The 12,223-nt window shown below is 49.9% G+C and overlaps 1 protein-coding gene across 1 annotated transcript in view; it reads right to left on the reverse strand.

The window, feature by feature from the left end:
- The window catches only part of GNB1 (G protein subunit beta 1), a 74,500-nt gene extending 65,063 nt beyond the window's left edge, over positions 1-9,437 (reverse strand). The window contains exon 1 of the mRNA XM_036999578.2: positions 9,183-9,437. The gene's annotated coding sequence lies outside the window, so the exon portion shown is untranslated. The remainder of the gene's footprint in view (positions 1-9,182) is intronic.
- Positions 9,438-12,223: the final 2,786 nt, after the last annotated feature.

Genomic DNA, 12,223 nt, shown 5'->3' on the forward strand with positions numbered 1-12,223 from the left:
ATTCTTGGATTTTGTGATTCTGCTGCTGTTTTGCTCCTTCAGTTTTTCCTTTGTTCTTATGCTCCACAGATGAGTGAAATCATTTGATACTTGTCTTTCTCCACCTGGCTTATTTCACTGAGCATAACACCCTCTAGCTCCATCCATGTTGCTGCAAATGGTAGGATTTGTTTTCTTCTTACGGCTGAGTAATATTCCATTGTGTATATGTACCACATCTTCTTTATCCATTCATCTACTGATGGACACTCAGGTTGCTTCCATTTCTTGGCTATTGTAAATAGTGCTGCGATAAACATAGGGGTGCATCTGTCTTTTTCAAACTGGGCTGCTGCATTCTTAGGGTAAATTCCTAGGAGTGGAATTACTGGGTCAAATGGTATTTCTATTTTGGGTTTTCTGAGGAGCCTCCATACTGCTTTCCACAATGGTTGAACTAATTTACATTCCCACCAGCAGTGTAGGAGGGTTCCCCTTTCTCCACAACCTCGCCAACATTTGTTGTTGTCTGTCTTTTGGATGTTGGCGATCCTTACTGGTGTGAGGTGGTATCTCATTGTGGTTTTAATTTGCATTTCTCTGATGATTAGCAATGTGGAGCATCTTTTCATGGGCCTGTTGGCCATCTAAATTTCTTCTTTGGAGAAATGTCTGTTCAGATCTTCTGCCATTTTTTAATTGGATTATTTGCTTTTTGTTTGTTGAGGTGCATGAGCTCTTTGTGTATTTTGGATGTTAACCCCTTATCGGATCTGTCATTTATGAATATATTCTCCCATACTGTAGGATGCCTTTTTGTTCTAGTGATGGCGTCCTTTGCTGTACAGAAGCTTTTTAGTTTGATATAGTCCCACTTGTTCATTTTGCTTTTGTTTCCCTTGCCCGTGGAGATATGTTCATGAAGAAGTTCTTCATGTTTCTATTTAAGAGTTTTGCCTATGTTTTCTTCTAAGAGTTTTATGGTTTCATGACTTACATTCAGGTCTTTGATCCATTTCAAGTTTACTTTTGTGTATGGGGTTAGACAGTGATCCAGGTTCATTCTCCTACATGTAGCTGTCCGGTTTTGCCAACACCAACTGTTGAAGAGGCTGTCATTTCCCCATTGTATATCCATGGCTCCTTTATCATATATTAATTGACCATATATGTTTGGGTTAATATCTGGACTCTCTTTTCTGTTCCATTGGTCTGTGGGTCTGTTCTTGTGTCAGTACCAAATTGTCTTGATTACTGTGGCTTTGTAGTAGAGCTTGAAGTTGGGAAGCAAGATCCCCCCTGCTTTATTCTTCCTGCTCAAGATTGTTTTGGCTGTCTGGGGTCTTTGGTGGTTCCATATGAATTTTAGAACTATTTGTTCCAGTTTGTTGAAGAATGCTGTCGGTATTTTGACAGGGATTGCACTGAATCTGTAGATTGCTTTAGGCAGGATGGCCATTTTGACAATATTAATTCTTCTTACCCAAGAGCGTGGGATGAATTTCCAATTATTAGTGTCCTCTTTAATTTCTCTTAAGAGTGTCTTGTAGTTTTCAGGGTATAGGTCTTTCACTTCCTTGGTTAGGTTTATTCCTAGGTATTTTATTCTTTTTGATGTAATTGTGAATGGATGGATAGTCCCTTTTGATACTACATCAAAACTTGACAAGTGGCAACTTTCTTAGTAGTTCTGAAATGGAATCTGAAACCATGTCAATTCATTTTTCATTGTTACATTAAACTCATGGGCTTCATTCTATTCTTTTGCTTTGAATTCATCTCTTACCCATCTGTGACTTAGCAAAGGCCATTTGGAAAACACCACTTCACTGAATTAAGCAGATCTTCCAAATGTTAACACATTTCATTACACAGTATTAGAAAAGAAACACTTCTTTAGCATCTCCACCTTGCTCATGAAGAAAGCGTTTAAGTACTGGGAAGCTGTCAAGCTCATGGTAGTGGAGTCAAGGTTTCCAAAATTTTGATTTCATTTTGAAAGCTCCAATTTTATCACTTCCAACAATAATGTCAGTTATTTTCCTTCAAGTATCTGGTTCACTTCATTCATTTTCAAGAAACCATCTACCACGCAACTGTCTAAATAGCCACCGTCTCCATCAGCTGTTCTTTCACCTCAGTCACTCACACAGCTGCTCGTCCTGGGGCCACTGTCCTGCAGGACTTGTGCGGGCTTTCGGCCTACTTTCTCATTCCATCACAAAGGTCAGTAAGAAGACAGGTGCTCAAGAGTTGAAGTTTAACACAATTAATTTTTACTGATCCATTAAAGACAACAGATTAAAAAGGACTTTTCTAACCACAAGCTTTTGGAGGTGTACAACACTGTGACCACAGTAACTAACTGGGTGAACACCACAGCCTTGGTTTGGGCTAAAGATCCAGTAGGTTTATGCACTACTGCATTTGTACCATCAGTGCAGAGGTCACCAGTGGAAGCCAAATCACACCTAAATGACTGTGGAAGTGGCTTTACTGACAGGCTCTGAAAGGACCTCAGGGGTCCCCAGGAGTCCAGACATCACACTCTGAGACTGCTTGCCCCAAGTGACCATCACTCCCAACACTGCCTTCACCATCTCAACAGTGAGGCTCCAGAACGCCTGCCCCCATCCAGATCCCTGCTCCGGAGCTCCACATTCACAAGTGTAAGAACTGGTAATTCAACAAATATCTATTGTGTAGCTGTTTTGGAGGCTGGTGGTAGTTTAAGGAACCAAAGTGCCTACAGAACCAGTGGGGAGACCAGGAAGGGCTAGACAGAGCAAGGGAAGTCGGTGGACACTGACGAGATCAGAGAACGCCCTCCGAGGAGGGCTATCTGCATGCAGACCTGAATGAAAGGTTTGGCTGTACTAACCCACCTCTGGGCGCATAGCGGTGCCAGGAGGAACACAGCGTCTATGGACTGGGGCACCCTTGACACAGAACATGGGATGCCTCCTGGAGTGCTCAAACCCACTGTCCCTTATTCCAGGAAATGCCAAAGAGCCACCCGGGTGTCCAGGACAGAAAGGTGCAGTCCTTTACCCCGTTGTTACCATGCATTCAGTCACCTTCCTCTCTACACTAGCATCCCTCCAGGAATCTCTGACCTCTTCTGGGCATGCTCCAAGCTCAAGTTCCAAGTGTTGGTCCTGAACAGGTAGGTCAACCTCCTCCTTAAACCCTCAGAAGGCTTCCCATAGCCCTCAAGGTAGAGTGCAAAGTCTTTAGCAAGTGTGTGACCCCTCGGCATCAGTTCCTCACTGCTCTCCAGTCCTGTAGAATGTTCACTCCTGAGTAAGCCACCAGCACCCAACCCACACCAGACACGATGGGTGCTGGAGACACAGTGCAGGAAGGTGGCCAACTAACAGGCTGCCGCATGGAGACACTCACACCATCTCCTCAGCCTGGAACCCTCTTTCCTCCCCCTCTGCCCACCACCCACCTGCCAGACAGGCTCCAACTGTAGGATCCATCAGATCTCAAACTTCTTTCCTAAGAAGCCACCACTAAAGCCTAGAATAAGTCAGCTGCCCCTGTGACCAACAGCCCCTGCACCTCTCCCTCACGCCTGTCAGGTTCCCTATTACACTATAAAACCAGTAAGACCCTGAGCCACGCCATTCCACAATTCAGAGCCTCGGCCCCTAGCAAGAGAAGCCGCTAAGTAAGCATTTGCTGAATTTTCAGTTACAGCATTTATGAGAATATATGAGACATACTCTGTTATTACTGTCACTAGAGGGTGAGTCAAGGGACACCGAAGATTTGTGAAATCCAAAAAATTTAGCATCGTAAAAGGGTGATGAATTCTTCAAAAAATAAACAATTTTACCAGTTTTCAAAATGAATTATAGAATCAAAATTATCCTAAAAAGGTAAAGAAGTCCTTTCAAGGAAAAAAAAAAAGGAATGTGAGAGAAGATGGGAGAAAGTGAGGTAGTAAACGGTGACAGCTGACAGGTACATGCCACACCCTGGCTGATATTCCTTCTGGAGCCCATTAGGAAGAAAGAAACACACGTCTCTCAGTAAGCTGTCTCCTCACAATCTCATCCAACAGTGCCACAGTTAAAGAGATCTTTACAGAGCGAGGCCGCTAGCACTGGGAATGGCTGCCCGAGCACTGCACGCTGCTCCAAGCGCTGCATCCTCACGACCACCCAGGAAGGAGGTTCCAGAATGCTCATCTTACAGACGAGGAAACACACTGAGAAGTCAAAAACCACATCCAGGCCAGCAAGTTAAGTTACAGAATTGGGTTCTAACCCGGAGAGCCCCAGTCCTTTCAGAGACGAGTGAATTTATCTCCCTCCCTAAAATTCAGGAAGTAGTTTAAAATTCTTATGACAATTTATTGGAAACCTTTTGTACAGCTTTAACACTCTCTTGTCTAATTAGAAAATGTCCAGAATTTATTAACTACAATACTCAGACAGGTGAAAAAGAATCTGTAACCTTCACTGGGAATGTATTTTATAATTGCCACAGGACCTAGTCAGGAGACACACAGCTCTGCATAAAGATAGTTACCCACAGTGTATCACAGAGAAGGGACATAGTGGATCTCTGGCAACTTGCTGCACTGATGGACAGTGACTGCACTGGGGTCTGGGTGGGGACTCGATAATATGGGTAATGTAGTTACCACATTGTTTTTTCATGTGAAACCTTCATAAGAGTGTATATCAATCATACCTTAATAAAAAAAAAAAAGAGGTTTATAGGTCATATTGCATGATCAAAACCGAAAGTTTCTGTGATGAATGCCCTTGTACTGTTCACCATGTAAGAATTTATTCACTCTGTAAGAATTCGTTCACCATGTAAGAACTTGTTCGTTATGCTTCAGAAGATTGGAGACTGACGAGAATTAGGCTTGAGATGGATTAATGATTGTACATTGAGCATTGACCCCCCTATACTGAATTTTATTGTTGTTAACAACCATTTGATCAATAAATATGAGAGATGCCCTCTCAAAAAAAAAAAAAAAAAAAAAAAAGATAGTTACCCACAAGTAAAGGAGAATATCCTCAACTCATGCCATTAGTACTCCAGTACTGACAGGTTTAAGAATACAGTTTTTCACCTTGATAAAATGCATTAGTAAGCTTGCAGCAGCTAATTATTAAGTCATAACCTTGTATCAATGGCAATACAGGTTCAATTAAATACTGTAATCTCTTAAAAGTTACCTTAGGTAATCTTGGTCTTTTATATCAGTAAGTTTTTAGAAATGGCTTTTTCACAGACCTTTAATAAATCAAATAAGGGAATACTCGCTTAAGTCTTTTTAAAAAAAAAGTAACACTGCTTTATAAGATAGAAGCTCTTCTATCACTGGAGGCCAGCAGTAATATCCATTGACTGCTGTGCACCTAACAGTAGACACTGCCATTATTAGAATAAGGTTAAAAGACTTAGAAAAGATTCTAGCATTCCACCAATCCACTGACAATTCAAATGTCTACAGATGACCTATATTTCTTAAGTAAGTTCTGAAACAAAACTCACAGCTTTAAAAAGTGGTACTCCATTCCTTTTCCAGAACAGTCGGTGTGATGTTAGATTACTCTCTACACACACACACACACGCACGCCACACATATTTGGACTGTTTCTTTCTTTCAACAGTATTACACATTCAGTTTTGTAAAATTATGTAAATTATTTGATTCCGTTTCAATTTAAATTTGTTTTTATTCCCACATTCTATGTTCACTAAATCACTTAGCTGAACTGTCTACTTCATAATTCATAATTTCTCTAACCACTCTTATCAATGAACACAAATCTGAAATCAGAATGTACACAAAATTAGAAAATTTTAAGCCTTTTTTGTTCAATGCTTTACTAGGCTTACACTAACTAGGTTTTTCAAAATAACACGGCGTGCCATATGGTCAGGTCCAGATAATAAAATTGAGAGTATCTGCTACCAACCCACTAATGCTGAAAGCCAACGTCTGTAGCCAGTAAGACTTTCATCCAATTTAGAGACCAACATGAGCTGAGAAAAAAACAAGCCAAAGGAAACTATAATCAACAATACTGCACAGCTAAAGTAGTATCAGTGTTATTCTTTAAAATATTAGCTAAAAAGTCAACTGCTGGTAGGTAAGTCTACAGATATCCTGAAGACCTTTCTCAAAGCTATTTATAGAAATACTTTTCCAATCAAACCAATGGATAAGAGACATATTTTTAGCAAAGTAAAAGGTAACAGAACAAAGCCTTGAGAAATGAATAAAGTCCTCATAAAACCAGTCCATTTCTCAAGGGGTCAATGTAAGTCTACCCACCTGAATCAAACTCTGAAATCGAAGTCACTAGGTATGACAAAGATCTGAAAAAAGGTTCCACTCTGTTAAAAAAAGACAGCATAGTTGACCCTTGAACAATGTAGGGATTAAGGGTGCCCACCCCTACACAGTCAAAAATCAAGTATAACTTCTGACTCCCCAAAACTTTAATAGCCTACTGCTGATTGTACGGTGACAAATCATTTAAGACTAGCACCTACATGCATTTCATGTACTCCTGACGTACCTTTCTCTTAATTTTTTTTGGTACTTATAGGAACATGGTTCATCTGTGAGTTTTTTCAAATTGTCACAAATCTCTAAAAAATTTTCCAATATATTTATTGGAAGAAATCCATGCTAAGTGAACACAAGCAGTTAAAACTTTTCTTCAAAGGTCAACTGCACATTAATCTGCAGCCTTTCGGTAGTCTTTTTAAATCTCTTCTGAGATTAAAATAAATCTGAAGAAACTTACTTCACCTCCCCCCAAAAAAGAAGTAATTCAAGATACGAAAGAAAATCTTTATTAAGGCATCATTCACGGACATTCTGCTCAGCACTCGTCTGATGAGATAAGCTGTGGTGAACTTGGATAGAGAAATAGCTTTTGTCTGGAGCGCGAGTTCATTTAATAAAGTGGCAATTCCGGTCAGACCTTCACGGCTGATCAATGTCCTCTGTAAGCAAACTCCTGAGGTTCCAGAAGACAAAATGTAGCCCTAGAAACGGCCCTCAAACATGGAGAACTGATAGTGAGCCACAGGCGCAATCACACAACTGAACTTTGCTTTCCTCACCTCTCGCCTTCTAGAGAAACTTGTAGCACTTACCATGCCTGAGGAACCAGGAGCAGGTAAGGTGGGCGTCTCAGAGGACAAGAGGCCTTACAGCCCACCTCACACGGCTGCCGGAAACCTGCCCCAGCGGGACACTGCCCGGGTGAGCCTTGGAGCCTTGCAGCTGCACCCCACTTCTGGACCGCTGTCAGAAAGTTAAATGAAGCCAAAAGCTACCACCCAATCCTGCCGTGGGGAGGCTCTCAGACCTGTTTCCAAGTCGGTGGTACCAGCTCTGCCCCCACCCTCACACCCAGTATTAGTAAGGAAACAAAAAAGGAACTGCCTGTTCACTCTTTTTGCAATATATACCTTCCGGAATAGACCCTATGTATCTTAATAAATGCAAACGGAAAACCTTATTTTCAAATAAAGTACCCCTCCAACCCAAGAACGACTACAGCTCCAAAGGAGAACCCAAACACTCATGCAGAAATCTTATCGGTGACAATGCTCTGAAGACCTTATTCAATATGGAACTTCTAACAAAATACTTCCACTTATTTGCTAATCGTGAAAAATGACCTACATACTTCCTCGGTTAATAACCTCACAGGCAACTGCTTAATCATCAAATATTATTTGATATCACTGTTATCAGAGAGCAAAAGGAAAATCCAAAAACCCACGAATATCTCCAAACCAAAACCACAGGTTAAGACAGCTACTTGGTCTACGCATCAACTCAGTAACGTACTCTACAGCTGTTAATGTCCAGTTTCCCATCGCAGAATAGAAATCCCATCGCCGTTTTCCTTCAGGAAATTAATCTCCAACGCTAAGTGAGAAGCATCCACAAGCACGAGCTGGGCAGGTAACGCTAACACTACCTCCATGGCTGCCCATGATTTAAAGGCCTTTTGAATCAAACGTCAATTCGCAAAGGAAAACACGGGATTTTTCACAAGTCCAAGGCTCAGCCACCGCCCGGCGGTACGCCCCTCCCCCGCCTACCCGCAGATCCCAGAGAGCAGGCTCGGCCGGAGGAGGGCACCCAGCCCCGGCGACTTCCTCCCTCCCCCCCGCCGCGATCCTTCCGAAGAACGTGACCCGGGCCCACGGCACCGTCGGGCCGGGAGGCAGCCTGGGAGCGCGCGGCGGCGGACAATGGAGGGCGGCGGCGCGCCATCTTGGGGCGGCAGGGCCTGCGAGCCATTCATTGGGGCGCGGGGTGGAAGGAGGGCGGGGCGGCGGCAGGGGAGCAGGAGCCGAGGGGGTGGGGGCGCAGCGACCCCCGCCCGGGCCTCCGGTCCGCCAGCCGGCACCCGCCCCGCACGCAGGCTTCGCACCGGCGACGGGGAAAACGAGGAAGGGCTCGCAATGGGGCGACCTCCCACTTTCCCGTAGAAAGAAAAGGGCCGAGTGTCGCACCGTTTCGGTCTTCAGGCACATCTGTTTCTGCCATAAATCCCCCGAATTTCCACGGGCGGAGTTTCCCCATTTCACTGTCCCCCTTCTTCGTGTGGCTACCAAGCCCTAACTTCAAAGTCTCCCGAAAAGGTGCAAACACGACGTTCTTCCGAAGCGAAGGGCGAACAGCACAACCCGCTGCAGAGCCCCGCTGCTCTTTGTTCTCGCGGCCCGGCCAGCCGCCCGGCGCTCCGGAGGGGACGCCGGGCCTGGGGACCCCCGCGCGGCGCCCAGCCCCGGGGGCCGGCCTCGGCCCGCGGCCTCCGGGCCCCGGCCGTGGGCCCCAGGACCGCGGCCTGCACCCAAGTTACAGAGCCCGAGCCAGAGGCCTGGACCCAGGACCCAGGACCCAGGACCCAAACCCGGACCAGGAGCCTGGACCCAGGACCCCAAACCCAGGCCTGAAGACCCCAGACTCGGCCCCCAACCCAGGACCCCTGAGCCCAAACTCTGGACCCCAGACCTATGACCCAAGGCCCCAGACCCCTGTCCCGGGGCCGGGGCACCGGGCCGCAACCTCGGCCCACACAGGCCGACGGCCGCAGGGTCCCCGCCAGCCCCGACCGGCCGACCCAGCCGGCGGCGGGGTGGGGGCGGGGCGGCCCGCGGGCGCTGGGCGGGCCGGGGCCGCCGCGCTCACCTCGGCGCCTCGTTCCGCCTGACGCGCCCGCACCCCGCCGCCTCGGCCTCCTCGCCGCCGCTCCGGAAAGGGGTCGCGCTCTGGGCGCTCCGCGGGGGCTGCGGGCAGGTGCGCCGGGGAGGTTCCGTCCGGTCCCGCGGTGCCTGGTCCGCTCCCGCGCCCGCGCCCGCGCCCGCGCCCACTCCGCCGCAGACTCCGTCCGCCCCTCAGACGCCTCCAGCCATCGGGATGGGCGCGGCGGCCCCTGCCCGCAGCCTCGGGAAACCCCACGCTGCGTCCCCGCGCACGATGCGCGCACGCACTCTCGGCCTCGGTGCCGGCGCGCGCACGTCCGCGCACCTCCTGACCTCACCAACCCGCCGCGCGCGTGCGCGTGCCGATTAAATGGGCCGCGCTGCGCCGTAGGCGCTGCGCTCCGCAGCCGCGAGGCCTGGCACGCCCCTTGCCAGCGCTGGGCTCCGCGCCCCAGGGTGCCCCGCAGGACCCTGAGCTGGGGTGGGCCAGCCTGTCACTGGCCGGCTCGGTATCCAGACCAGCTGACGCCGGTGGAGGGAGCCGGATCCCTCTTCGCCCCGCCCCTGCCCCCGCATTTGCACTCTGCCCCACACCTGGCATACTCACCCAGCATTCTGCGCCCCATAACGGCTCCTGCACCCCGCGCCTGTGCCCCATAGGCACACATGCCGAGCGAAGGCCGACCCTCAAGCGGTGGGGTCGCCGGAGCTGACCGATTCCTCAGGCGAAGGTGGCGCCGCTGGGTGAGGTGGGCAGCGCCTGCCCTCCGAGCTGCCCCTGAGGTTCCAGCGAGCGCGAGCAGGTGCGGGCAGTGTGGCCTCTGCGGCTGCTCCCAGGGCATTCCTGTCGGGAACAGACACCTGGGCAGGGAGGTGTGACCGCGGGAGACTGTCGGGAGGGAAGTGGTGGACCCTGAGAAGTAAGCTGGGCAGCTGCGGACTGAAGACCCTTCAGGTGTAGGAAGGGAAGGTGGACATGGGTCAGATGGCACAGCCTGTAGAAACCTCTGGAATGTCAAGTCCTGGCCACCACCTCTGTCTTTCCAGCTGAATTCTGGCCCTCCACGTCCAGTAACTCTCCATCCCAGTGAATTCTTTGTTGCCAGGGCCTGCAGTCTCCACCCTGACATCCCCTTCCAACCAGCTCATCCCCACCCCTGGCCCTCCCTGTGTTGCCTTTTCCAGACCAATCCAGGACCCTGTCTCCTCCGGGCCTCCATGGCTTGGCTAAAAGAGGCTGGAGAACATACCCAGCACACACGGCTATCCCCTTAAACCAGGGCACCCCCGTCCTTCCCAGCTTCTTTCCCAGCTGCAGCGATGTCTCTAACTCTGTGTGTGTGTGTATATTTGTGTCTAGAGGACTATCCACTCCAGCGTAGAACACACACCTTCCTACCCACTGGAGGGCTGCACTCCCTGCTCCTCCCCCTCCCAGTCCTTCCAGAACACAGACATGACCCCTGAACTCTTAGAACCCTTCCTTAATCCCTGGCACAGAATGCTCTAGGCTCTTAGCCCCTCCCTGCCCGAGCCCTGAACTCAGCCATTTCTCTAAGGTAGTGCGGAATGGTATGAAGAAGCTAGGATCCATGTACTGGGTGTGCTCAGGGCTAGTGAGATGTCATGGCTTCTAGTCCCTGTCTGCATACAGACCAGCGTACAGGTACAAACATGCATGTGTATGTATGCACATACACAAACTACCCCCTGTAAACAGTCCCCCATGATCACAATCACCCCGCCCTCCTAACCCCACGTGGGCTCTGACCCCCACCAAGCCACTGCAGCCCCGCCCCAGCAGGGATGTCCCCCTTCTCAGCTGACAAGAACTGAGTGTCAATCACAGCATTCCATTTAAAGCTGTGGACAGTTCCCATTACCCGCTGCCCCGGCCTCTGGGCCCATCTTAAACACAAAAGCCACCAAGTCGTGCGCTCTGGCCTTTGGGCCCTGTGGCTCCCTCTGCCTGGAAGGGTCTCCCCACTAACCGCCAGTCACCCTTGCAGAGAGGTCTCCCCTAGCCCCCCTGTTCGTGCCCAGGGTCTTGGCAGCTTTGTCTCCCTTCAGAGTGCTCAGTCCCACGGCCTCACGTGCTCTGCTCACAGGCTGCTTTGCCCCTTGCCAGCTTCCCCTGCTGAGGATGGCACTTTAACTCCCTTGCCCACTGCTTAGCCCACAGAGGAGGGTGCGGGGCACACAGTGGGCCCTCAGGGAATGCTTATGGGATGGGCAGAAGGGGTGTGCTCCAGGTAAGGGGGCCAAGACCCAGATGAGGGCCAGAGGGGCAGCGGGGCATCAGAACAAAATGGTCACTGTCCAGGACAAGGCTGGCGCCTTGGGCAGGGGTGTGGGGGCCTCTGCAGCATTGCCCACTGCTAGAGAGGAGGAGATAGATGATGCCAAGTGCCCACATTGGCAGATGGGCCCAGAAACAACGGTACAAGGCTCCAGTCTCAGGGTCAGAGGCAGCCCTCCAAATCCAGCAAGTCTGATGCCAGCCTTCAGTGCCCACCTAAGTCCAGGACTTAGGAAAGTGGGAGTGAGAAGGAGAGAGAGAAGCAGGGGGAGAGGGAGGCGAAGGAAGATGTGAATGGCAGGGAGGGGAGGCAGAGGTGGCAGCAGTGCAGAAGGGAGTGGGCAGGGGCCAAGTGGTCTCCATGGAGACCTGTGTGCTGTGGGGGCAGCAGGAGGCCGGGAACCCTCCGAACCCTAATCCTACCATCCCGGGTTCCTGTCACCCCACCCAAGGGCCATGGTGAGCAGCAGGCTGCAGGCCGGACTGGGCAGCAGAGTGGCTGGTGGGGCTGGCCCAGGGCCCCCTGCCCCACAGGCCATCAGCAAGCTGGCCAGGCACAGCTCCAGGGGCACCAGGGCTGCAGGCAAGTGCCCACCCCAGCCGTCCAAGGTTTTGGGTGCAGCCCTGGTGCCCCAGCTAATTGTGTGTCTGTGGGGTGCGGCCAGGCTTCTCTGTAACTTGCCCTGTGGCCCAGGGCCTGAAAGCCTCATTTATGGGTTTATGGACAG

This window comes from Manis javanica, chromosome 4, assembly GCF_040802235.1.
Source record: "Manis javanica isolate MJ-LG chromosome 4, MJ_LKY, whole genome shotgun sequence".
Taxonomy (NCBI): domain Eukaryota; kingdom Metazoa; phylum Chordata; class Mammalia; order Pholidota; family Manidae; genus Manis; species Manis javanica.